The sequence below is a fragment of the Lemur catta genome, chromosome 6, assembly GCF_020740605.2.
Source record: "Lemur catta isolate mLemCat1 chromosome 6, mLemCat1.pri, whole genome shotgun sequence".
In the NCBI taxonomy this organism is placed as follows: Eukaryota; Metazoa; Chordata; class Mammalia; order Primates; family Lemuridae; genus Lemur; species Lemur catta.
In genome coordinates, this window is record NC_059133.1 from 48,185,263 (window position 1) to 48,212,075 (window position 26,813).

Below are 26,813 nucleotides of genomic sequence, written 5' to 3' on the forward strand. Positions count from 1 at the left end.
TTTCCTAACTGGTGCATTAGACTTCTGCCAGTACAGTGGCTGACCAACTTCCAAACTCCCCTCCCTGTTTACAAGGATGTTCTTACTGCCTGAGTCTTTGTGTTAGTAAATAAGTACTACAGCTATTACTTCAAACTCAATGTATTATCCAAATATTTTCTGTCTTTGCTTATATTTTATTTGATTGCTTATTAATTTCTAAGAAGAATTTGTTGAAATCTTACCTTTAGGCCAGACACAGTGGCTCATACATATAATCCCAGCTACTCAGGAGGCTGAGACAGGAGGATCACTTGAGCCTAGGAGTTCAAGGCTGTAGTGAGCTGTGACTGTACCACTACATTCCAGCCTGGGTGACAGAGTGAGGCCTTGTCTCGAAAAAGAAAAAGAATACTTAATTATTGATTTCTCTCTCTTTTCCAATAGTTATGAACTATGTATTTATTCTTATCCTTTTTAACAGTTAATGACTTTGTTTTTTATGATTTTTTTAACCCTTGAATTTTACTTTGACACAAAATTGCTGCTCATATTTTCCTATCTTTTTTAATCCATTTATTTCAATGGTCTGTGACCTTTTGTTTTAAGTACACATTACACTGCTGGTCTTTTACTTTTTTTCTGCTCTGAAATCCTCTGTGTTTTAAACCATTATTTGTACTTAGTATCATTACCATTGTTCTAGAACTTATTTCTGCCATGTGATTTTCATTTTCTATTTATCATGTTTTCTCTTTTCCTGCCTTCCTTTGGAGAGTTAGCATTTTCTTCTACTTATTTGAAGATCAACTTTATGTATTTATTTATTTATTTAATTTTGAGACAGAGTCTTGGTGTGTTGCCCGGGCTAGAGTGAGTGCCATGGCGTCAGCCTAGCTCACAGCAACCTCAAACTCCTGGGCTTAAGCGATCCTACTGCCTCAGCCTCCCAGCTAGGATGACACGCATGTGCCACCATGCCCAGCTAATTTTTTCTATATATATTTTAGTTGTCCAGATAATTTCTTTCTATTTTTAGTAGAGACGGAGTCTCGCTCTTGCTCAGGCTGGTCTCAAACTCCTGACCTCGAGCGATCCACCCGCCTCAGCCTCCCAGAGTGCTAGGACTACAGGCGTGAGCCACCACGCCTGGCCTGAAGATCAACTTTTTAAACTCAATACCTCTATCTTCTCCTCAAGGAAGACAAGTGCTTTAGCACTTTAGTTTCTCTCTCCCTTCTCACTCCCCACCCACAAAGCCCTCTGTCTTCTTGATACTTCTGGAATATCATGAATATACTTTGTGGTTTCTGCTAACCTTCATTAAATTATTTATTCATCCTTTCCTTCCTGTATATTGCACAGATTCTTCCTGGAATACCTCTGCTGCTATACTTCCTTCAAAGATACTTTCATTTGTACATGGAAGATCTTCTGAGGCTTGTTCTTTGTCTGAGACTATCTTTATAGCAATTCGCATTTAAATTATTGTTTAACTGGATATAAAATTCTAAGTTCAAAGTTTTTCTTTTTCAACACCTAGAAAATATTGCTCCACTATCTTTCTCTTTCCTGTGTCTCTGTTCCAAAGTTTTATATGAGTCTTATTCTGTTTTCTTTATGTGTTTTGCTCTTTCTCTCTGGAACTTTAGAGAATTTTTTTTTGATGTTTTGAATTTCATAACAATCTGTTTATGCAAGATTACTTCTTTTTCTATCCAGTTTGATTCTGGGAAAGTTTGGCTCTTAATTTCTTCACAGAAGAAATTTCCTATATTATAATATAAAGATCTTCACAGTTTCTCTTTCACCACCACATTTGTTAATGCTTCTTTAAGGAAATACCTCCTTTGGAGGCCATTTGGGAGAATTCTGTGACGGGCTCATTAACATACTTGAACTATATTCTTTCTCATATTTAGCCCATTTTTTCAATTCTTTATCTGTATTGTAATATTTTCATACCCATTATTTCCAATTGGCTCTTTTTTTTTTTTTTTTATTTCAGCTCATCATGGGGGTACATAAGTTCAGGTCATATACATTGTCCTTGTCCTGCCCATCCCCCCGAGTCAGAGTCCCAAGCGCGTCCGTTCTCATTCTCCAGACAGTGCGCCTGGCACTCATCATGTATTCATACCTCCATCCCCCCCCCCACCTCCCTGGGTCTGCACCTTCAAGCATGACCATTCCCCAGAGGGTGCGCAACGCACTCGTCATGTAGGCATACACCCATCCCCTCCTCCCACCCCCCCATCCCAGTCTGATATCCAATTGGTATCCTTCCCCGATGTACATTTAGGTGATGATCAGGGAAACCAGTTTTCTGGTGAGTACATGTGATGCTTGTTTTTCCATTCTTTGGATACTTCACTTAGTATAATGGGTTCCAGCTCTCTCCAGGAGAACAAAAGAGATGTCGTATCATCGTTATTTCTTATAGCTGAGTAGTACTCCATGGTATACATATACCACAGTTTACTAATCCATTCGTGGATTGATGGGCACTTGGGTTGTTTCCACATCTTTGCGATTGTGAATTGTGCTGCTATAAACATTCGGGTACAGGTGTCTTTGTTAAAGAATGACTTTTGTTCTTCTGGGTAGATGCCCAATAATGGAATTGCTGGATCAAATGGTAGGTCTACTTGAATCTGTTTAAGGTATCTCCATATTGCTTTCCATAGGGGTTGCACTAGTTTGCATTCCCACCAGCAGTGTATGAGTGTTCCTGTCTCTCCGCATCCACGCCAACATGTGTTGTTTTGGGATTTTTTGATAAAGGCCATTCTCACCGGAGTTAAGTGGTATCTCATTGTGGTTTTGATTTGCATTTCCCTGATGATTAGGGATGTTGAGCATTTTTTGATACGTTTTTTGGCCATTCTTGTGTCTTCTTTTGAAAAATTTCTATTCATGTCCTTTGCCCATTTTTTGATAGGATTGTTTGATTTTTTCTTGCTGATTTTCCTGAGTTCTAGATAGATTCTTGTTATCAGTCTTTTATCTGATGTGTAGTATGTGAAAATTTTTTCCCATTCTGTAGGCTGTCTGTTTATTTTCATGACTGTTTCTTTGGCTGTGCAGAAGCTTTTTAATTTAATCAGGTCCCATTCGTTTATTTTTGTTGTTGCTGCGATTGCCTTAGGGGTTTTCTTCATAAATTCTTTGCCTAGACCAATGTCTGTGAGAGTCTTTCCTACATTTTCTTCTAGAATTCTAATCGTTTCCCATTTAAGGTTTAAATCTGTTATCCACCGCGATTTGATTTTTGTGAGAGGTGAAATCTGTGGGTCCTGTTTCAGTCTTCTACACGTGGCTATCCAGTTTTCCCAGCACCATTTATTGAATAGGGACTCTTGTCCCCAGAGTATGTTTTTGTCTATTTTGTCAAAGATTAGATGGTTATATGAGGATGGTTTTATATTTGGGTTTTCTGTTCTGTTCCACTGGTCTGTGTCCCTGCCCTTGTGCCAATACCAAGCAGTTTTAAGCACCACAGCTTTGTAGTATAGTTTGAAGTCTGGCAAATCAATACCTCCCATTTTGTTTTTATTGCTTAAGATTGCTTTTGCTATACGGGGTCTTCTCTGATTCCATACAAAGTGTATAATTATTTTTTCTAAATCTGTGAAAAATGATGTTGGTAATTTAATAGGAATTGCATTGAATCTATAGATTACTTTGGGTAGTATAGACATTTTAACGATGTTAATTTTTCCAATCCATGAGCATGGTATGGATTTCCACTTATTTACGTGTTCTGCAATTTCCTTCCTTAGCGTTTCATAGTTCTCTTTATAGAGGTCCTTTACCTCTTTAGTTAAATATATTCCTAGATATTTTATTTTCTTTGTTGCTATTTTGAAAGGTATTGAGTCCTTAATTTGGTTCTCCGATTGAATGGTATTGGCATATATGAATGCCTCTGATTTGTGTGTATTGACTTTGTAACCTGAGACATTACTGAATTCGTTAATTAATTCCAGGAGTCTCTTGGTTGAGTCCTTGGGGTTTTCCAGATACAACATCATGTCATCAGCGAAGAGTGAGAGTTTGATCTCTTCTGTCCCTATTTGGACACCTTTGATTCTGCTCTCTTGTCTGATAGCTCTCGCAAGGACTTCCAATACTATGTTGAAAAGTAATGGGGACAGTGGGCAGCCTTGTCTGGTTCCAGTTCTGAGTGGGAATGCTTTCAATTTTTCCCCATTCAGTATGATGTTGGCTGTGGGTTTGTCATATATGGCTTGTATTATTTTTAGGTAGGTCCCATTTATGCCTATGTTGTTAAGTGTTTTTATCATAAAAGGGTGTTGAATTTTGTCAAATGCTTTTTCTGCATCTATTGAGAGGATCATATGGTCTTTATTTTTGCTTCTATTTATGTGGTTAATTACATTTATAGATTTTCGTATGTTGAACCACCCCTGCATCTCTGGGATGAAGCCTACTTGGTCGTGATGAATTATTTTTTTAATCAGCACTTGGATACGATTTGCTAGGATTTTATTGAGAATTTTTGCATCTACGTTCATGAGAGAAATTGGTCTGTAGTTTTCTTTTTTTGTTGCATCCTTTCCTGGTTTTGGCTCTTCTTTATAACTCAATGTTTTTGTTTCTCTTTTATCTCTTGGGGAAAATTTATTATGTTTGTTTTGAAGTTTTGTTTGATCCGTTTCAATAATTCTGCCTCATCTTGAATAAATTATTCATCTGTTTTCTCCTTTAGAAAGTGGCTGTGTTTCTCACATCTAGTTATTATTCCTGAGAACTCCTTTTTCTTTGGGGTATAGGCTAGTCAGCCTGGCAGTGAGGAGGGGGTGCAAAGCACGGGCCCCAGCTTATTCAATCTGGGACTTTAAGTGCCTGGGGAGAGAGGTATTAAGATTAGTAAGTATGAAATGTCCAATTTCCTTAAGTACTAAGTTTGACAGTTGACATCTCTGACATTTCACTTTGACACTTCTTGTTTTTATTTTTATTAAGAAGGTACATCCTCAGTCTTTCAAATGCATGTTTTGGCTTATGATTATATTTCAAAATTTTTTTAGAGCAATTTTGTGAAACCATGTGTAAGTCAAAACTTTGTGTTATTTTCTAATATGAGTTCCATCATGGAATCAATGCAGCGCAGACAGCTTGAAATATCAACAAAGTGTTTGGGGAGGATGTGGATAATGAACACACAGTATGTCGATGGTTTGAGAAGTTCCATTCTGGTGATTTTAATATTGAAAATGAGCCATGTGGGTGACCTGAGACCAAGGTGGATAATGATGAGCTGAAAGGTGTAGTGGAAGTGAATCCATCTCAGTCTACACATGAATTAACAGCAAGGTTTAGACATTAACTATTCCAACAATATTGGAACATTTGAAACTAATTGGCAAGGTAAAGAAGCTGGATAGATGGATTCCACATGAATTAAACTAGCATCAGAAGAAAAATTGTCTCGAAGCTTGCCTTTCTTTGCTGTCATGACATAAAGGAGAACCATTTCTACACTGTATTGTTACATGTGATGAAAAATGGATTCTTTTTGACAATCGCAAGTGTTCAGCACAATGATTGGATAAAGATGAAGTGCCGAAACACAGTCCAAAAAAGCTAATGGTGTCTATTTGGTGGTCCAGCCCTGGTTTTATCCACTATGGCTTCATGAAACCTGGTCAGTTCATTACAGAGGATGTCTACTGCAACTAATTGGATGAAATGACGAGGATGCTTGCGATTAAGCAGCCGAGATTGGTCAATAGAAACAGGCCAATCCTCTTGCAATACTGGACCACATGTCACACAGATTCCTCTGCTCAAACTACAGAGGCTGGACTTGGAAACTCTCTGTCATCCACCATATTCACCAGACCTTGCACCAACTGACTACCACTTCTTCCAGGCTTTGGACCACTTCTTGCAAGGAAAAATATTCAATTCTCAGTAAGCTGTGGAAAACGCCTTTCACAATTTCATCACCACTCACTATCCAGGCTTCTTTGCTGCTGGCGTAAACAAGCTACCGTTAAGATGGCAAAACTGTGCCAATAGTTTAGGAGCATACTTTGATTAACTGTACTGCTTCTTATTTGAGATATAATAGACTACACTTTTGATCTGAAATTGGACATTTCATATTTAATGTCCTAATAGTGTTCCCCTTGAAGAATCTTGCTATTTTCTTACCTACTCATTGCTCGTTTCCAAAACTCGAATGCTCTTACTGTAATGTGTCAGAGGCTAGAGGAAGTGTGAGATCAGGGGACTCAGGAGCTGGATACTCACCTGCATTCCCCAGTCAGGCCTCTGGAGCATCCTGATGATCCTCCTACAGCCCTTGGCAGCTGCTGTTTTCCTACTTCTAGTTGCAATGCTCCAAGTAATGATCCGCCCAGGGCCATGTGGAGGTTTTAAAAGAACCACATCAAAGGCTTCCCCATTGTATCCCATGACCGTGGTGACCTCCTCTAGGTTGCCTTTCCTCACCACAACTCCTTTCCGTCTCCCTATTGTAGTCTTGGTTCTTCAGATTTACACGCTTTCCTCTCACTTTGAAATCATTGCTCAGTGTTGGGTAGGAAGATGGAGCCTTTAGCCTATGCTACTTGGCCATCGTAGTATTATGTCTACTCACCCCCAGCACCCTTTCCACCTTCATTTTTCACCACCCTTTCCTCCTCTGCCCCCAAAGAAAACATACACACACAGAGGCACATAGTAGGATAGTGTTCCTCACCGAAAAAACAGGTGGAACGGAGGAAGGAAGGAGAATAGGGAAGATATGCATGAAGGAAGAAAGAAAAATGAATTTGTCTTCCCCTGCAGCTCAGTGACTCCTGTTTTCTGGATGTCTACTTGAAGTAGATTATTTTGACTGTGGTTCTCAGCTCCAGCTATGCATTATAATCATCTGTAATTTCAAAAGCTTCCAAGGTGATTCAAACATGCAGCCAGGGCTGAAAATCACCTGCTTTATGGCAACTAGGTGTACCCTACCTTAACCTTTGATATACTGGACAGAGAGAAGCTCTACAAATTCCAAATTGGCTTCAGCTGTTGCAGACAGAACACTATTAGCAAGATTGCATGTTTCAGGGTTTGGGAGGAATCAGAGACACCCAGGGGAAAAGTAAATAAATACAAACGTTAAGAGACAGCTGTTTACCAAAGTCACTTCTATAGTCAGGACACAGGTTAACAAATTCATGATAGAAAATTAAATAAGATGGAAAATCCTTGCTGCTTTGACATAAGACAGCATCCTTAATATCAATTGAGTAGCTCTTAAAAACTTGTCAGTGGGATGGGAAACATCACTAGAAAACCAAATCATCAGGCAATGTATTTACTCTCTCTGTCAAGTGAAAATACATAGTTATTAAAAAAAAAAGTGTCTTTTTTAATCAAGAACAAAAATACTAATCTTGGTGGCTCCTTCATTTTCATACTTATAAAATTATCCCATTTGTTTCTATGGCATGTTTTTAGCATTATTACATTAGAGATGTCTGGTTGTTTTGTTTTTAGTCTATAGATAATGCATGTGGAAGTTTGGTCTGTAATGAGAAGGTTTTTATACGAGGAAATGCTCTTTACCTAATGACACAGTGCATTACCTGACATGGCCTCAAAAAATGTAATATGCGAAAGCAACACTAAAGTTTCTTAAAATACTTGTCCCTGTGGCTGGGAAAGGATCAGCCTGAACAAAAGTAATTAGCTTCCTTCTAGATCTAGAAATTCATTTTCAGATATTTTATCAAAGTATTAGCAAATATTTGTTTTAGGATTATGGCACATGAGGCTGTTTGCTAGAAACTACACACCAGGCATTAAGAAGCTTAAAGTCCATACTTTTTCCTAAAGTATCAATATCAGCGTGTTGGTAGACCTTTTGATTTTATGGGATTAACTCAGTCACTTAGATAAATATTCAAATTTCCTATCAAGGATGCTTCTATCCTCTCAAAGAATCCCCCTCGCCCTCTTCCTTCCACTGAAGAAGTCTGAGTTCAAAGGGAAGCCTATATACCATGAGGCTTCGGGGAAAAGGGGCCCTCACCCCCCTCTGTTGGTTCCCATTGGCCTCTGGTTGGGGCATCCCCTGACGCCTCTATGGAGACCTTGTTGGATCTCCTGCTAAAGGTGTACAGCTGGTGAAATTTGAGATGTGTCCTCCCGCCTTGGTGAGGGAATTCCAACCTCCTTTCCAACTCACCTTTTTCCACTGTGGCTCTCACCAGCACTCAGATGCTACAGATCTCAGCATCATCCTCCATCCTATCCCTGGCTTAGGCTGCTTATATTCCCAGCACCTGCCACGGGCTCACCTCACCTCTCAGCCACTAGAGCAGACTGGAGTTCCTGGCTCTGGTCCATGCTACACAGGAGCATTTGCGGGTCATATTTCTAGAAGCATACCAATTTACTAAAAGCCAGGCTTTGCATAAAGACCAATTTGTATATTTTCTTAGCTAGTTTTTGTTAAATGCTTTTTTTTTTGTTTTCACACCATAAAAGCACTTTAATAAATGTTCATTTTATCTGTACCCCAGTGCCTTGTTTCTGTAGTTGAGGACTGAGAAACAAAGATGAGAGGCAGAGGGTGGAGTGTTGGGGGAAATTGAGGGACATGAGAAAACCACATTCAGAAAATTGTGGATATCTTCTTATATCTCCAGGAATATTTATGAATACATCCATCATGAGCACAATGATACTGATACATTTATAAGAATGTATTACAGCATTTCTTAGAGTATTTAAAATGCCATCAGAGTTTCTGAATATTTCAAACTTATTTCACCATGGACATTTTATCTTGCAGAGTTTTTTAAAGAACTATTGTTCTATGAAATATACTTTAGGAAAACTTTCAGAGAGTGAAGATGAGTGAGTGCTATCTTTTCTTTAGCATTTTAATAAAAATCTTATAAATTTTAATTAATTAAATTAATTATAAAATTTAATAATATTTAATAAAAATGGTATATTAAGTCTCTTAAAATTTTAAAGCAACTTTGCTGTTGATATACCTAAAAATGTATCTTTCTTACTCCCAGAATACCCCTTCAGTTCAATAGGTACTTATTAACATCAGCAATAAAGCACTTCCTAATATACATATACACCTGCTTTGTTTCCTAAGCTATCATTCTGATCTGATATTCTAGTACCTATTAACATGTTAAAGAATGGGAGATAGAGGAGGAAATTCAAAATCTTCCTTGCTTGGGATGGTTCAATATACAGAAATCAATAAAAGTGATTCACTATATTAACAGAATGAAAAACAAAAACCATATGATCTTCTCAATAGATGCAGAAAAAGAATTTGACAAAATGCAGCATACTTTCATGATAAAAATTCTCAACAAATTAGGTATAGAAGGAATGTACCTCAACACAATAAAGGCTATGTATGATAAGCCCACAGCTAACATCATACTAAATGATAAAAAGTTGAAAGGTTTCCTCTAAGATACGGAACAAGATAAGGATGCCCATTTTCACACTTCTATTCAACACAGTGTTGGAGTCCTAACCAGAGAAATTAGGCAATAAAAAGAAATAAAAGGGATCCAATTAGGAAGAAGTGAAATTGTCTGTTTGCTGATCACATGATTTTATATATAGAAAACACTAAAGACTCCACCAAAAAAACTGTTAGAACTAATGAATGAATTCAATAAAGTTTCAGCATACAAAATCAACACACCAAAATCAGTAACATTTCTATACACTAACAGTAAACTATCTGAAAAGGAGATTAAGAAAACAATCCCATTTTTAACAGCATAAAAATACTTAGGAGTAAACTTTACTGAGGAGGTGAAAGATTTGTACACTAAAATGTATAAATAAAATATTGATGAAAGAAATTGAAGATGGCACAAATAAATGGAAAGATATCACATATTCACTGACTGAAAGAATTAATTGCATCAAACTATTGAATAAAAAGCTTCCACACAGCAAAGGAAACAGTAAACAGAGTGAAGAGACAACCTATGGAATAGGGGAAAATATTTGTGAGCCCATTTATCTGATAAAGGGTTAATATCAAAAGTATATAATGAACTCAAACAACTCAATAGCAAGAGAACAACCTGATGAAAAAATGGGTGAAGGACCTAAATACACATTTCTCAAAAGCACATATACCAGTGACCAAAAGGTATATGAAAAAAATGGCCAACGAATTAATCATTATGGAAATGCATGTCAAAACCACAATGAGATATCACCTCACACCTGTTAGGATAGCTATTATCAAAAGAAAAGAGATAACAAGTATTAGCAAAAATGTGGAGAAAAGGAAACCCTTGTACATTGCTGGTGGGAATCAAAATTGGTACAGATATTGTGGAAAATAGTATGGAGCTTCCTCAAAGAATTAAAAATAGATCTACCATCTGATCCAGCAACCCCATCTCTGGGCATATATCCAAAGGAACTAAATCAGTATGTTGAAGAGAATATCTGCCCCCCCAACCCATGTTTATTGCAGCATTACTCACAATAGCCAAATTATGAAATCAGCCTAAGTGTCCATGAATGGATGAATGGGAAAAGGTGGTGTATATACACAATGGAATATTATTCAGCTTTAATAAAGAAGGACATCCTACCAATGGCAACAATGTGGATAAACCTGAAGGACATTATGTTAAGTTAAATAAGCCAGGCATCAAAAGACAATTATTGCATGGTAACACTCATATGTGGAAATCTAAAAAGTCAAACCCCAAATGCAGCGTAGAATGGTGGTTGGTAGGGTCTGGCTATGGGGGAAATAGGGAGATGTTCAAAGGGCACAAAGTTTCAGTTATACAGGAGAGATAAGTTTTCATGATCTATTGCACAGCATGGTTGCTATAGTTAACAACAATGTAGCACATATTTTTAAATTGCTAAAAGTAGATTTTAAATGTTCTCACCACAAAAAAAAAAAAAAACAATATGCGAGGTGATGGATGTGTTAGCTTGATTTAATCATTCCACAATGTATATATATATCATAACATCACACTGTACCCTATAAATATATACAATTATTATCTGTCAATTTTTAAACAAACCATGATATAGCATTAGGGTAACTGCCACTTAGTAACTGGCAACTAAACAGCATTGGATCAGTATTGGTATTGGACCATTTAGGGTAATCTTTTCTAGATTTGCTCCCGGAACTATACAAGCATGGTGTTTCTAAGTCTTTGGTCTTTCTTTCCTTTTATTGCTTCCACCTCCTTCCCATTGGCTTCCAGGGATTTCAAACCGTCTGGGGACTTTTTAACGCTGTCAGCGTTTATACTTACATAACTATTATAGCTTCTCTGATAATTTCAAAGCCATTTTACAAATCAACTATTTTGACCCTCGAAATAAAATCTACCTTGCCTTCACCCTCAGTAGGGTAGAAAGATAATACAGCAATTATCATTTTCAATAGTATTTTCTCTTCAATTGAAAAATACTATTGATTTGGCCCTCACCACACTATAAGTTGGGCGGGAAAGAAATTTTTTTCAAATGAGAGTTTTAAAGATTTTGAGATTTTTAAAAGAGGGAACTGAAATTAAACCTGATTAAGGAAACTGGCCAAGGTCACACAGCCCCTAAGTCAAGAGTCAGGACCAGAGCCCAGCTCTTGGCTTCCCCGCTCAACCCAATCCATTGCCCAGTGCTTCCCTTCCACCTGGGGACAAAGGTCTTTGTGTAGCATTATTATAATTGTCATGTAAAACAAAGAAACAAACCTTTAAATAAAATTTCCAGGACATGGGAACAGTATTCTTAATTGGTGAATCAAATAATTTGCATCTCTTTATTTGGAATTCAATTTTAGTGGCAAATTGTCTAAATTGGTCAGTAGAATTGATTTAGTTATTATATCTTATCTCAACCAATGTACTCTAGAAATTCTTAAAAAAAAAGAGGTAAATTATGTCTGGAATGATTATCCAGCAATGAAAAAGCATAAAATTGCACTAGTCTAAACATCTAACTCCATACCTATAAACAAATACTAAGATAGTTAACTTAAAAGGGAGTAAATAGTTCTTCCATAATGGCTCCTATGTTGAAAAAGATCTGCACATTTATTTTAGAGCTATACTTTGTGTAACTTAATGTACTCTTTCAGAAAGAAATTATACCAGAATTAAATCTCCCTTTTCATTTTACAATATCTCCCAGCAGATTCTATATTTCATTATGTTCTGTTCTATGTTTCAAATAAAAGAAGGGAAAGTTATTACAATCTTATTTCTGAACAAGCAATGGAAATCTTTTTTTTTTCCCCTTATCTATGTCTGCCTACTTACAGCAATGTGTAGCCTAATAATTCAATAAAAAGCATTTTAGTACAGTGGTGAGAAATGTCAGTTTCTCGCATAGAAAAACAATTTGCTTTGGCTTTACATAGCAACTTGCTGACTCCAAACGTGGCTTGACAAAATTATTTTCTGGGGTAATTCTCCCAAATTAACTATAGAGCTTAAAAGTTATTGACTGCTTAAAAGTTACATAGAGAGAGGAGGAATAGGTTGAGTTGGTTATGTGCATCCCGGACTCACACTATTTATATTATCTCAGTTGCATGCAGGAGGAGGATCTGGTAAGGTGGAAAGAGTTCAGAAAGCACCAGCAGTCTATGGAGGGCAGAACAGTACATTGGATTCAGGTTTTTGGCCTAACTTTGCCTCTTATAATTTGTGAGGCTTGGGAAAACCGTATATCCTGCCTAGACCTGAGCTCCCTCATTTGTAAAAGAAGTACCTAATCCAAAGGCCTCTAGGAGCCTGTCCCCATACTCTGCTGCTCACTGCCCCTCAAAACTGGAGCTGGGTCCTGTCCTGGGGTGGTGAGGACTAATCCTCATGCCAGGCCATGGAGATGGAAACTTCAGGATTCCAACACTCCTAAACTCATCATCGAGACCATGACTCTACATTTCTTCTTCCCACCATACTCTAGCCACTATGCTACTGGGCCTCCAGCAATGGTCTCTTAACTGGTATCTCTCCATTTATTCTCATCTCCTTCATCCATTTGCACATAAAGCCAGAGTAATCTTTAAAAAGATACCTATAGGATTACATCTCTTTCTTGTTAAAATTCCTTCATCCTTTTCCATTTCTTGTAGATTAGACTCTATATCTTTAGATATCTTTGCTCTGACCTTCCCTTTTCAGTCTCATCCTGCTATAATGCCAAAGTCACATTGTTCTTTTTGTTCCCACAAAATAATCCTTTCCCCTTCCTTCCTCAAGAATTCTCACTGCCTGTTCCCTTGTCCTTATTTAATATCTGTCTCCCTGCCTGGAATATAAGCTTCCTGAGCTGCTATTTCTCCCAGCTCCTTATACAGTGTTTTGAACATGGTGAGTGTCAGTAAAACTGTTTTGGATAAATTGTTAACAAAGTTACCTTGGCTAATATCTAGTTATAATCTTGTGGCCAAATTCTGATGATTGTTCTCCCCATGACTGAGCTTTTCTCTTGACAACTTTCCTAGTTAACCACTGCAAATACATATAAAAAAGGGGAGAAATTTGATAAAATTAAAGAGCTATTTTTTTTTTTTACAATACAGAAGATTTGTTTCACAGTCAGATTTACAATAGAGTTTTCCTAGAATAATTTGTTTACTTGATTTAACTTATTACTTGATATTCCAAAATTCAATTTACACAATGTTCTTTGGAAACAAATCTTTGCATGCTTGACCTAGAGGCCATCTCAAGGCTTCTCTGTGTCCTCAGTTGTCAAATGAAAGAACCAATGCTCAGAGAGGTCTGAAGCCTTGGTGGTTTGCCTGAGATTACCCTGGGTAGGACCAGTGGGCAATACTGTATTTAGAAAAAAATTCAGAGATGCTATATTTAATAAGTATGTTTAATCTGAAAATATCTCTTTAAAATAATTTAACTCGGAGTTGATATACACAAGCACAACCAATGGAGTACATACAAATAGCCAGTGCCAAATAGAATATTTGTCGAGTTAATGAATGAAAAAAAGGAGGTAATAATTTGGGAGCTGAAAGAGAAGCATTAATTTGTAGAATACTCTAGAGTTTCCACAGATCAGTTAAGCCTAAGTAGAACATTCTAAGATTGGTGGAGGCAAAATAGCCACCAGGTTTTCAGAAATTTTAATAGGGGAATAACTATTGGTAAAATTTCAGACTAATCATTTTAACATGAAACGTGGAGGAAATTTTTTCCCTCTTTTATTAACCCTTAAGCTAAATTAGCTACATTTTTCATGCCAAAGAGAAAATGTTTTAAAAGAAACTTAACTAAAAGAAAATCAACTTTGTCTCTAAATAAATATAAAAATGTCCCCCAAAGTCAATATTTTCTTGTACAGTGTTCTAAGTAGAAAGCTCACTCTGCCTATATCAATCCTAATCTTCTTCAAATCTCATTTCTCATCTGGTCCTCACCCCAATTATACTTTGTAATTCATATTATAAAGTATATTAGTCATCATTTTTATTAATACTATGATACCCATTGTCTCCATTTTTATATACAAAGTGCTTATTATCTCTCTTACACATTGTAGACATTACTTGTTTTGTAAAGTATTATTTTCTAATTGCATTAGGTTTATATACCTTGTTTTTTTAACTATATTAGAGAAATCCTTTGAAAACAGGAAAGTTCACTGGCTTTTATAGTCTCCTCAGTGTCAAGCACAGTGGGCCTAAATAAAGATTGATGAATCCAATCGCACAAATGACAACATAGCAGGGAGCACTGCACTCTTCACGTGGAGATGACACAGCTGCAATCATTTTAGAGAGGAAGTATTGAGACTAAGTATTGAAGACATGACCAGAGTTTAGATGCTCAGATTAATATGTTTTCCAAGAAGTGATGTGTATATGTTCTTTTATTATGCAAGATGAAAATGTTCAGTGATTAAAATGATTCTGAAATTTCCTCTTCACATTTATACTGGAATAAACTATCAATACCCATAAATTCCTTCATAGGCATATCACCATGATTTGGGTTGTTTCAGTTATCTATTATAGCATAAAATATAGTAGCTTTAAACAACAATTTTAGTTTGCTCACAGTATCATGGATAAGGAATAATGGAAGTGTTTAGTAGGGTAGTTTGTTTCAGATCCACATGGCATGACCTGGGGCAGCAGGAGGATCCCAACGTGGAAGACGACTTCTTCACTCACAGGTTTGCTTCCTCGGTGCTCCTCGGCCTCTCTCCCTCTCCACATGGCCTCTCACTCTCTAGGGCTCCCCACGTGCTTGGGCTTCTCACAGCATGGTGGTCTCAGGGTAGTAAGATGTCTTACAGAGTAGCTGACTTCCAAGAGTGTTCCAAGAAAGAGGAAGTGGAAACTAATGATCTCTTCAGGCCTGGGCCTGAGTCTTGAATAGCATAATTTCTGCTGTGTTCCTTAGTAGAAACAGTCATGGAGCCTGTCTGGACTCAAGGAAAGAGGACACAGACTCCTCAGCTCAATGGGAGGAAAATCAAAAAATTATACCCTTTTAAAAACTGCCACATGAGTTTACCATCTTCCTGTTAAACTAGGCTTCTGTGTGGAAACTGTCGTCTTGGTTTAAGTTGGACACATGGTCTCTTGAGCTTCTGCTCAAATGAACACTCGTACTCAGCTTAAAGAAATCCCTTGGGCTAAAATGTAAAGATTTTCTAGCACTGCTTTGGAGTAGGTCAACCCAAGAGGCGCCTCTTCTGTGTTGTCCCAACCTACTCTCAACATGCCAGTCTTTTCTGTGTCTTTCTGTTATGTAGCTCACATTTGTAAGGTAGAATCCATATCCATCAGAAAAAGACATCAGGGGGTCTAAGAACCCTTTAAATTTATAACAAAACTTTGTGTATATGCATTTTTCAAGGAAAAGACCTATTGGTTTAATTAACTTCTTGTATCATTTTTCATTCCTCAGTAAGTGTTAAGAATCACTCTGCTAGAGAGTTCTATGCTCATTTTTCCCTCTCTGTCTTTCTGTTTTGACACGTATTCATGTCAGTTGAAGAGAACAGGCTGTATAAGTAATTCTCTGGCAAGGCCAGCTGTCTCCAGTCATAGGTAAGGTGAGTGTTATGCATGCTGGATGTAAATGGAAGGTGGCTTACTAATGAACCTAAGCCAACATTCTCACCATCAAATTGCTGAAACTTCAAATAAACCATTCAACAATAGCACCCACACAGGTGCTAGGTACTTGTTTGCAAAAACATTTATGACTATTACTGAGACTAAACCTTCATGATATAGGAATTTCTTTTGTTCACTTTAATTAACTAGGATATACAATAAAAATTGCTGTGAATAATTTGGGAAAAAAGAAAGTAAAGTCATTGCCCCTTCCTCTTTTCACTTATGTAAAGAAAGCCTTGGACAAATTCAGCCATCTCTTGCAAGTCTGAGATCAATAAGTCAGTTTTAATGTGTGAGGTGAACAGCTGTTATTTTTGTGGGCTTAGCATCCTCTCCTTTTCTGGTAACAGGACGATTTTTTCCTATGAGGAATCCATTTCATGTGATTCATGTAGTTCTGTTTTTACCACTTTCCCTGCCTACAGTGATAGACATGTAACCCAGGCCAAGCCAATCACAGAATTCCATCCTGCTGTGTACTGTGGTTGGTTTAACATACAATCCAACCTGAACAGAATTCTCCCCAGGAATTTTCTATTAGGTCTAATGAGAAATATAATCTCTTTTCACTGTGGTTGATGGTAGGATATAAATCTTCGGTTATAAGGGACCATCATGACCGAAACATGGAGAGACCCTAAGAAATGAAAAGAGAGATAGAAGCCCAACGACTTTGCAGATACCCCTGGATGCAGCCTTGCCTGAAGCTTTGTGCCTCTGCACTTCCTTTTTTTTTTTTTTTTTTTTGCTAAAGCAAAGTTAGTGTTGAATTTCTGCTCATGGACAAAAGAGTACTTATTAATACAATGAGACCTCCAAAAAAATCTATAGTTGAATTGGAATTCATCTAATAAGATTTACACTTGCTATAAACCCTCTTTATACTTGTTCACCTAAAATAGAAAACCTTACTGATGATTTATTTTATAATGAGACTTCAACAAAAAAACATATTATAATGTCACAGAATCATAAAATATAAAAAATTAGAAAGGAACTTAGAGGTCATATTAATTGTCAGCAGTTACTTTGGGGAAAAAGAAAAGGAGACTTTCACTTGCTTGCTGTGAGCTAGACCGGCTAGATCCTTACCCATCTCATTTCTCCTGGTTGGCACAAAGGAGACCAGATTTCCCAGCCTCCCTTGCAATTAGGTTGGAACCATGAGATCATTCTGGCCAATGGAGTGTAGTCAGAAGACTCATATGCCACTTCCAGATCAGGGCTCTTGAACTCCTTAGCTCTTTTTCCTATCCCAATCTCCACCCACCTAAGAATGAGTTTGGAAATGTAAGATTCCAAGTACTCCTTTGACGAAAGAAATATGGACACTTAAGTCACTACTTAGGGGAAAGCTACCCAAATTGTATTAGATTTTGCAAGCATGAGAAATAAATTTTGTGTTAAGCCACTTGAGGTATCAGAATTTTTCTGTTACTATAAGACATAGCCTATTCTGCCCTAATTAATTGAGTGGTCAGTGACAGAAGTTTTTTTGTCATGGTGGTAATGATGGAGAATTTGAATAAGGAGCAAAACAGAAAAAAATATATACGTATATATCCAAAAAGCTTAATGTGATGTACATGAGGATGATGGGGTGCAGAGAAAAGAGAAGTTTCATGGGCAAAGTTTGGGAGCTTGTTGAATGAGAGATTCAAGAGTATCTCTGAGTATGTGATAATTTGTAAGGAGAAAATATTCTTACGGAGTTTGAATTAAGCCCTTTAACTGTTCTTTCACTTACAGAGGTAAAATTAGAATTTCTTTCTAATTAATTTTGACTGATAGACTGAGCTTCTTTAAAAATAATCTCATGCATAGAAAGTACCATGTAAGATGCCAGCTTACACGTATTGAGCTATTTGCATATGCATCTTCAATGTATTATTTGTGTGATTAAGGAAAAAAATTACGTATTTTTAATAGGACTTAGTAGAACACTATGTCAATTTGCTTACTCTCCAACCCATCTTTCCCTCTAAAAGAAGAGAATGCTATGAGTAGCACCCCACATATCTAGAAGGCTATCTGCATGGACAAGGCCAACTGTCCACCTTGCAGGCAATCTCAAGAAAGAATGTAAAAAGCAGAGCTATCTACCCTGGCTCCATTTTATGCCATTTATAATTCAAAACACCTATAATATCAAGAGTACAAGAATGCCAATAAGGGGAGATCTTATTTGGGCTCAGGAAGGAGAACTAGAACATATTTAATGATGGACATTAATGTTATTCCACAATATATGTGGCTCTCTTCCCTTCTCTGGGCACACAGAAATCTCCTCCCTTGGGTTAGGCATGGCTAACTGTGTGACTAGCTAGTCAATAAAATACCAGTGAAAGTAACGTGTGTCGCTTCTGGGTAGAATTATTTAAGAGCTGGAGCATGATTCTCTATCTTCCCTTCCCCCACCACAGTGACTGGTGACATTCCATCTGACAGAGCCCCCACAGCTAGGTTCCTGAAGGAGGAGCACATGGAGTAAAGCTCCAACTGTGCATGGTGAATAGCAGCATGAATAAGAAATAAATCTTGATTATTTTAAGTCCCTAAGATTTGGAGTTTCTTTGTTGTTTTAGCATAACCTAGTTTATCCTAAGTGATAACATATCCCAAACAATGGGGATGAGAAGAATGATGATGCTACTTAAAGTAGGAAATTGGAAGACACTTTCTTTTACTGAAAACACCATCCTATGCCCAGTGTAATGGTAGGTCTTCCTGTAAGTATTATGAAATGGGTATAAGCATCCTTATTTTACAGAGAGATTAAGGCCTTGTCAATAATCACTTAACCAGAAACAGGATTCAGCCAAGATATCTTTGAATAAAAAAAAAAAAAAATCTTTGTACTAATTAGCTAAATGGTCGGTCATGCCAAGAGAGGACTTACCAAAAGGTTCAAACCGTTTAGGTATCTGACTGTTCTAAAAAGGGAAGTCTACTCAGATTGAGCTAAAATTCAATATCTTAAGAAAGAAGTGTCTCTATTGATTCAAGGAGACATCTAGAATTGAAGATAGAAAGCAACACAGTAAATGAAATTCCACGTGGGAAAATTTCAAAAGGAAAATCTTTGAAAAAAGAGTTTCAATAGGTAATTCAAAATAAAATCTTCCCCTTCCTTCATAACAAGCACTTCACATTCTTTCCCAGGTTAGGGCAGCACTCTCACAAGACCAGCAGACTCAAAAGACAAGCAGGCAGGAATGAGCAGCATTGGACAAGGACATTCAGTCACGCTGATCTTTTGTTGAAATTCTGCAGCAACAAATCAATTAGAGATGAACTGACAGCTCACTAACTGCTACTATGAAATCACGACTGACAAGAAAAGACAAAGCTGGCCAAATATTTAAGAAACGGGAGAGAGAAACTTTTAAAAATAAGGACAATCAAAATAATAAAATAAATTTAAAAATAACGGTAAAAAGTGGAAATTTTCCAATGTTTGATAAATAACCAGATGGAATATATAAACACGATATAAGAAAGTTTATATTGTATAAATTAGTCCTCTATTGCAGGGATACCAAACACAAGGAATCAAATGAAAAACTCACAGTGCAAAGCTCAGGGGACCATCACAACACTGAATAAGCCCGCCACCGAATTTTAAGAAATTGCGCTGGAAACAGTAAGAGAGAGGGATCTGACAGAAGTAAGAGCTATTCTGGCAATGACAAAATTCAAAAGCACTAGGGGTTTCTTTTTTGAGTGCATGCTATAATGGGGATGAAATTGGTGCTCTTGTACACTTGTTTCCTTTGATCAGAACAGTGTGGCTTTTTTATTTTAATCTGAATGTTCTTGAGGAAGACGTGGATTTACTGATCTAAATACAATTTCCCCACTTCTAACTGTTCTATACTCTGCATGTATGTTACCTATCTTTCCCCCTGAAGGCATTTCTTTATTCCATAAAACAATTAAAAATGCATTTTATTAAAACAGCCTTTTAACTCAGAATGACATCTCTGTAAGACACTAGTTGTGGGGGTTGGGAGGAATAGAAGAAGGAGGAAAAAGGGCAACAAAAATAAATAGCAATAGATTAGCAAATATATCTTTGCTTTGCTCTGTGCTTCAGATTTATAAAACCTTCCAAAATAAGGAATTCTCTTAATGTTGGATGTCTATTTAAATGTCTTAGAAAAGACTTGGTTGAGAATTTCGAATGTCAGGGGAAAGGGGGAATATAGGATTTTTTTAAAATGTTGGGTTGCTTTTAATGAAAAGTTAATTTTTTAATTTTTTTAAATTAAAAACTTAATTTAAAAAATTTTTAAAAAGTTAAAAATGTAATTTAAAAAAATTTTCTTATCAGTGGATGTATTTTTTATTCTCAGTAATTCCTAGCACTTCCACGTTGCTCAGCAGCTCTCCTACTGTGAAAAGCATCATTTGTTGCTCTGTGAGTGTTTGGGAAAGGGAACAAGGAGGGGAGGAGCAGAGAGGAGAGGTGTAAATCTATCCTGAAATAACAGTCATTGTTCAGCTTTGAACTTTAAATAAAGCTAAGTCCATAGCAGAGAAATATTATAAAAAGACATTGGATTTGCAAAACCCAGAACCTTGAAAAAGAAGAGGTTTTTAGATATTCTGGGTTTGCATTGGAAGAGCAAAGCCTGGCCCACTTAGGAAACAGAGTTCGTCATGCCTTGTATCACAGAGTGAAAAGGGATTCTGCACTATGAGGCTGAAGAAAGTTTTTCTCACTTAATAAAGACCCTTTCTAGACAGTGGGGAAGAGTTTGGAGAGGGTTAGGAGAAAAAATTAAGGTTTTGATCTTAGTGTGATTCTCTGCTTTCTACCCACCACGTTTTAAGTTTGAAACCACTGGGAGAAGGTATTAGAAACTCTTAGAGATGTTTAAAAATCCAAAAAAAAAAAAAAAAAAAAGGATTGTGTCCCACTTCCAGCTTGGACCTCTGGGAGGAAAAGGCTTTATAGAGTATCCCTGGACATACCCAGGGTGGTAGCAATAGCATGTATATGGGTGTCTTGGTTTGAATATGGTTTGTCCCCACCAAAACTCATGTTGAAATTTGATCCCCAATGTGACAGATTTGGGTGTTGGGGCCTAGCAGGGGATGTTTGAGTTATGGGGGCAGATCCCTTATGAATGGCTTGGTGCTGTTCTCACAGTAGTGAGTTCTTGCTCTCTCAGGACTAGATTAGTTCTCATGGGACTGGATTAGTTCCTGCAAGAGTGGATTGTTCTAAACCCAGGATACCCCTCATGTTTCCCCCTCTTCACAGGTGTCCACTTCCCCTTTGACCTTCCTCTTGTTGTGACGCAGCATGAAAGCCCTCGCCAGAAGCTAGGGCCATGCCCTTGGACTTCTCAGCCTGCAGAACTGTGAGCTAGATAAACCTCTTTTCTTAATAAATTACCCAATTTCAGGTATTCTATAGCAACACAAAAATAGATGAAGACAATGTTATTGCAGTATATTTAGGCAGAGAGGACCTGAGATAGCCATCTCTGTGACAGCTTGACTCCCTGTGCTTCCTGTGAACTTAGAGGAGATTTTAATGTTTGGAAACTGTCGTAGTTTAGTTAAAATATCACACGAAATAACTTGAAATAACCTGAGTAAGAAATCGTTGGCACCCACATAAAGCACAAAGCTTTTACCATGAGAAACTTTATTGAAAAGACTTGGACAAATACAAAGATGCCACAGAATATGGAAAAGGTGAGTGAAGAGATAGTGTCGTGAGATTATTTTTCCACAAATTAATTTTTAGATTAATAAAATTTCAATTCAATTTCCAAAAAAAAAAAAAAAAAAAAAAGTTCTTGTGTACCCGAGGGGCAAAGAAGTAGCTGAGGATTTATGGAATGAGGCCAGGCAGTCAGCCTTCATGGTGAAGGCTAGGGAATTCCAAAGCAGAGACAGGGCAGACAGTCAAGAAGGTGACAGCTGGTGGATCTGAGTAAGTGTAAATGGAGGAGAAATGCCAGCAAGAGAGGAGAGGGACAAAAGCAAGGGAAAATGTGGACAGTTCCTCCCTCACCCCAACCCTAGAGCCACTACCATGGCTCACCGGTGGCAGAGCAGAGGACCAGCTAGAACAGCTATGGCCCTTAGCATGGGATGTGGCAAAGATAAGGGCAGACCCCCCAGGACCACACAGGGCAGGTGAAGTATAAATTTTATAAACGTAAAATCATGAGTCTCCTGCAAATGTAAAACAAACATATGCTAACGTTGTATTTAACTTATTAATTCACGATGGAGTTGGTAAAATGTTAAGACGTGTTCAGGGAAGAATTTGAAGAAGAACAATAAATATAGGCAGTCAAGAATGCTGAAATGAATTTGCTAAAAGACACAAGATTGATTGTGATCCTATAAGACCAGAAAACAATGCTTGGAGTTATTTTTTCTATAGGGAAGAAATCAATTACATTTCTACCAGACAAAATTCACTTGCATTGTTCTGGACAAGAATCAGTTGCATTACTGTCGCTTTTCTAAAAGTTACATTCTCAGAATTGTAAAATAGGCTAAGCTTGATTAAAACAAAGTAATAAAGCAAAACATTACTAGTTTTATTTTCTAATTGGATTATTGTATCCCAGAATATACTCTTATTACCAAAGCTAATTGCTAAGCCCAGGATATCCTCCAAGGAGGCCTTATTCTGGAGTTTTGTGAAGGAAATGAGAGGTTTATAATGATTTAAATTTTCTAAGATCTTGTGTGGCCTGTTTCGACAGTTGCCTCACTAACCTAGCCAATGTTATTTTTTTCACTTAGGATCCCAGTCAAATCAGCAAAAACTAAAAGGTAAAACTTGAATTTGCCCACACAGAGCAGATAAAACAGTTTTTAATTTGTCAACAATTATTAAGAGATGAAAGGAGAAGCTCTTTCAAAGCCCAGGAAATAGAATTTCAAGAGATCCTCAGATAGCCAAGGGTTACCATTGAAATTCAAAGGCGCCTTGCTCCCTTGGCCCCATCCAATTATGAAGACAAATGAACTCTATAACAGCCATAGCAAGAATTATGGCAGCACAAAAAATGTTTTCAGAAAAGGCACAGTCTTGGGAGAAGGAAAACCCAATGACGTAATCCAAGCAGAGTCACTACTGGCTCCGTGTTCTTGGATGATTTATTTAACCTCTCTGAGACCTGAGTCTTCATTTGTAAAATAGTGGTTAACCCATCTCATAAGATCTGTGAGGATTAAATAAGTTAGTATATGTAAATATATGCAAACTCTTATTACAGTTCCTACTTCTTATGGCCAATATATTTGTTATTTGTTCTGTACAATTTATAACAGCTCAAAGAGCAGAAGTAAAATTTCTACCTTCAGCACTTCCTGTGTTACATTCAACATGCCTAGATTCTGTTTGTAAGTTATTTGGAAAGGAATTATTCTATAAAATGACACATCTGTCCCTTTAGCAATGGTCCATAAGAGAACAATCTTCTCATTCTTCCACAGTTCCAAGTAAAACTAGTCATTTCAACTGCCAACCCCAGCTTTCAATCCTCCAGATACAACATCTCCAACATGGATATACAGAGCAAAGATTAAAAGGTCATTTGAAGGGCACCAGAAACCTAAGCTCACCCAAATAGGACAGCTATGAGAATAAAGTAAATTATACACAATTTACCTGGGAATCTGTGTAGAACCAAAAGCAACAAACTACTCATGTATGAGCTGAAAAGCTGTGTGGCTGTTCTCTAATGTTGACCAAAAACAGAATGTCCAGTCTTTGACCTTGGTACAATGCTTCAGTTATGAAAGCTCAGCCTAAGTTTGGAAGGTGAAGCTCATGCTGTTCAAAATACAGAATAGCATAACCTAGCCTGGTTTGGCAAACAAAAATTCTTTTGTGTGCCATTTCCACACAGTTTAGAGGGACTTCCTTGAGCTCAATGTTGAGGCAGATATACAGGTTGGCACTGAGGGGCAGCTGGAAAGAGTGCAGGGATCCAACAGCAGTGTGTCCCTTGGGCGCAGGAGAAAGTGTGGCATCGTGTGTGCCACTATGTGACATTTCTGATCTAGGCTGTACTTGGAAAGAGGAGATACTGCAAATTTTATTGACCATATGATGTGCAATAGTGACTTAGAGGAAGGAGATGCTAATGAATTGTCAGTAGAGAAAGTGAAGGCAGGAAATGAATGGGGACAGTCTCAACTCAGGGTCCAAGGGCTTATTCAGGAGATGGCTTGGGAGAAGTGTTGTTTCTCAGAGCTGGGTAAGAGATGAAATCAGTCAGCTTTAGCAATGAATGGTGTGCCAGGTCTCATGAGGGGCAAGAACTCTCATTCAATCGCCTCTACCACAGACACATACAAAGGTAGAAGAATTATTATCGTGGCTTAAGCCATGAGGGTTGATTAGTTCACTTTTCAAAATCTAAAATTTTCCCAAAATAATGTTCTGTAGTTCCCCTCCCTATGTTTAATAGAACTTTCTCAGAAGGTCCAAGGCTTACAGAAGGGTAAAGGAATCATCTCTTTTAGCAGTTCCAAAACTTTACGTGAGCCTAAGCTATTGAACAAAACTTATAAAATAAGTTATGAAAATCTCTTTTTAGAGGAACAGCTAACTCTAGTTTTTAAAAATGTTTTTAAGGGCAGTAACACCTCTAGTTACAAAAATAGCTGGACAAATTTTTATTGAAAACTGAAGATACATTGGTATGGTATGACTTCTTAATATGGAACAGTTGGGGCATACTTGAAATTCAGTCACCCAGGATGTACCAAAGAAATAGATTGCCTCCAAAGAAAATAAGAGTGAGAAATAGCAAGGACCATGGACCTGCTCCCCCTAAAAAACAAACAAAAAATTGTATATAAATAGTGCACAGAAAAAGAATGAATAAATTTCAAATATGAGGAACCTCAAACTGAAAGTCACATGAAAAATAAAAAATTTACCCAATAAACTCAATGATCAAGAGAAGGGAATTTCTGTGATACAGGAGCAGATTTGCAAAGAAGTTGCTTCTCACAAGGTTAATTCTAAATAACTGTGTTGCAGTGTAAGCAATTGCGGAATTTATCTAATAATGGTTAGAGATTCTCTTGATCAAGTTAGCTGGACATCTAGAATGTTGCTGCTCCACATTCTGGAATGCTGCTAGAAAGGGAATGTGAACCTAATTAGAAACAAACTATGAGTCAGACTAATTTAAAGGGAAATAATGGAACTCTGGCTCCTGATCTTCTACTAAGCCTTCTATGAATATTTGTCGAGAGGTTTCCAACAAGGGTCTGCATATGGTATATGAGGGTTCTTTTCTGTGATAGAACTTTCAAACTATCTTCCCTTCCTGCATGTATCATGTTATTATTGGCAAGTTTGTCCAAGATCTAACAGACTCTTCATAAAGAGACTAGCTGGGCCAATATTAGGAAAACCTACTCTGGCAGAATGTATTTTCCAAAGATGGTTTTATGAGCTTGAAATATAACAAAAGAGATGTTACAGGATATCTTAAACGAGTTCCTTAAAAAAAATACAGTTACTACTTGATTCTCTTGGGACATTTACTCTTGGAATGAAATCAACATGCTGGGTGAGTGAGTGAGGCTTCAGATCATATCAATCCCTGGTCATCAATCATCTCCAGTTTTGGGGTTTTCCCAGCTGAGATCCTGGACATTGTAGAGCAGAGACAAGCCATCTCTGCCATGTCCTTTCCAAATTCCTGAACAACAAAATCTGTAAACATAACAAAACGGTGGTTGTTTTACAACACTAAGTCTAGGATGGTTTGCCATGCAGCAGTAGTAACTACGACAGATTCTGGTGCCTGGAAGATGGAGTGCTGGTTTGGGAGTGAGCACCAGGCAGAAGCTAGCAGCGCTTAGGAGACTGTCGGCAGAAGCCTGAAGTGCCTTAAGGGAGCTGTCAATGAGGACTTAATGGAAAATCAAAAAAATGTTACTGGAAGCTGGAGGAAAAGGGATCCTTCACATAGTAGCAGAAAGTCTGGCAATACTGGTGTCTGGGGTAACATAAGAAATTAGAAATTTTCCCAATAAACTCAACGGTCTAACTAAGAAAATGTTCAGGTAGAACACTGGAAATGCAAGCAGGCTCCTTCTCGCTGCCTATGTTAAAATATGATAAGAGAAAGATGAGCTAAAGAATAAACTGTTAAATATAAAGAAGCCAAGGCTAGCTGGGTTCAAAAATAAAATTGTTTCTCCTTCCCAGCCTCTCAAGACTTTAAATAGTTCTCAAATTAAGGCAAGGCCTTAGGGCAAAGATCAAATCCAGTGTGGGATTCTAAGAGTTTTGTTAAGATCTCAGAAAGATTTAAGGTAGCCTTAGACCCTTTAAAACAGAGTTTTTAACATATTTTAAATGTGTGCCACATTGATCCTTCCCATCAAACAATAGGGCTTCTAAGAATCTTAAGAGCATTAAGGTAAAGAAGGACTTTACCTTCTTTATCCCAAAGAAATCTGTGGTGGTGACATTTATATAAAGAAGTGAATTGCAAATTAATACACAGAAAGTTCATAAACTTTTGAAAGTAATTAGATCAGCTTGGATTAAAAGGGACAGAGATTATACAAAATGAGGAGAAGCCTTTAGATAGATCTCCATGTGGGCAGAAAGAAGATAAAACTGCTCAGATACAAACACAGCCTACTTTTTATGAAAAAG

General features: G+C 37.3%; 1 long non-coding RNA gene across 4 annotated transcripts in view; it reads right to left on the reverse strand.

The window, feature by feature from the left end:
- The window catches only part of LOC123639568, a 105,624-nt gene that overhangs the window by 12,005 nt on the left and 66,806 nt on the right, over positions 1-26,813 (reverse strand). The window lies entirely within an intron of this gene.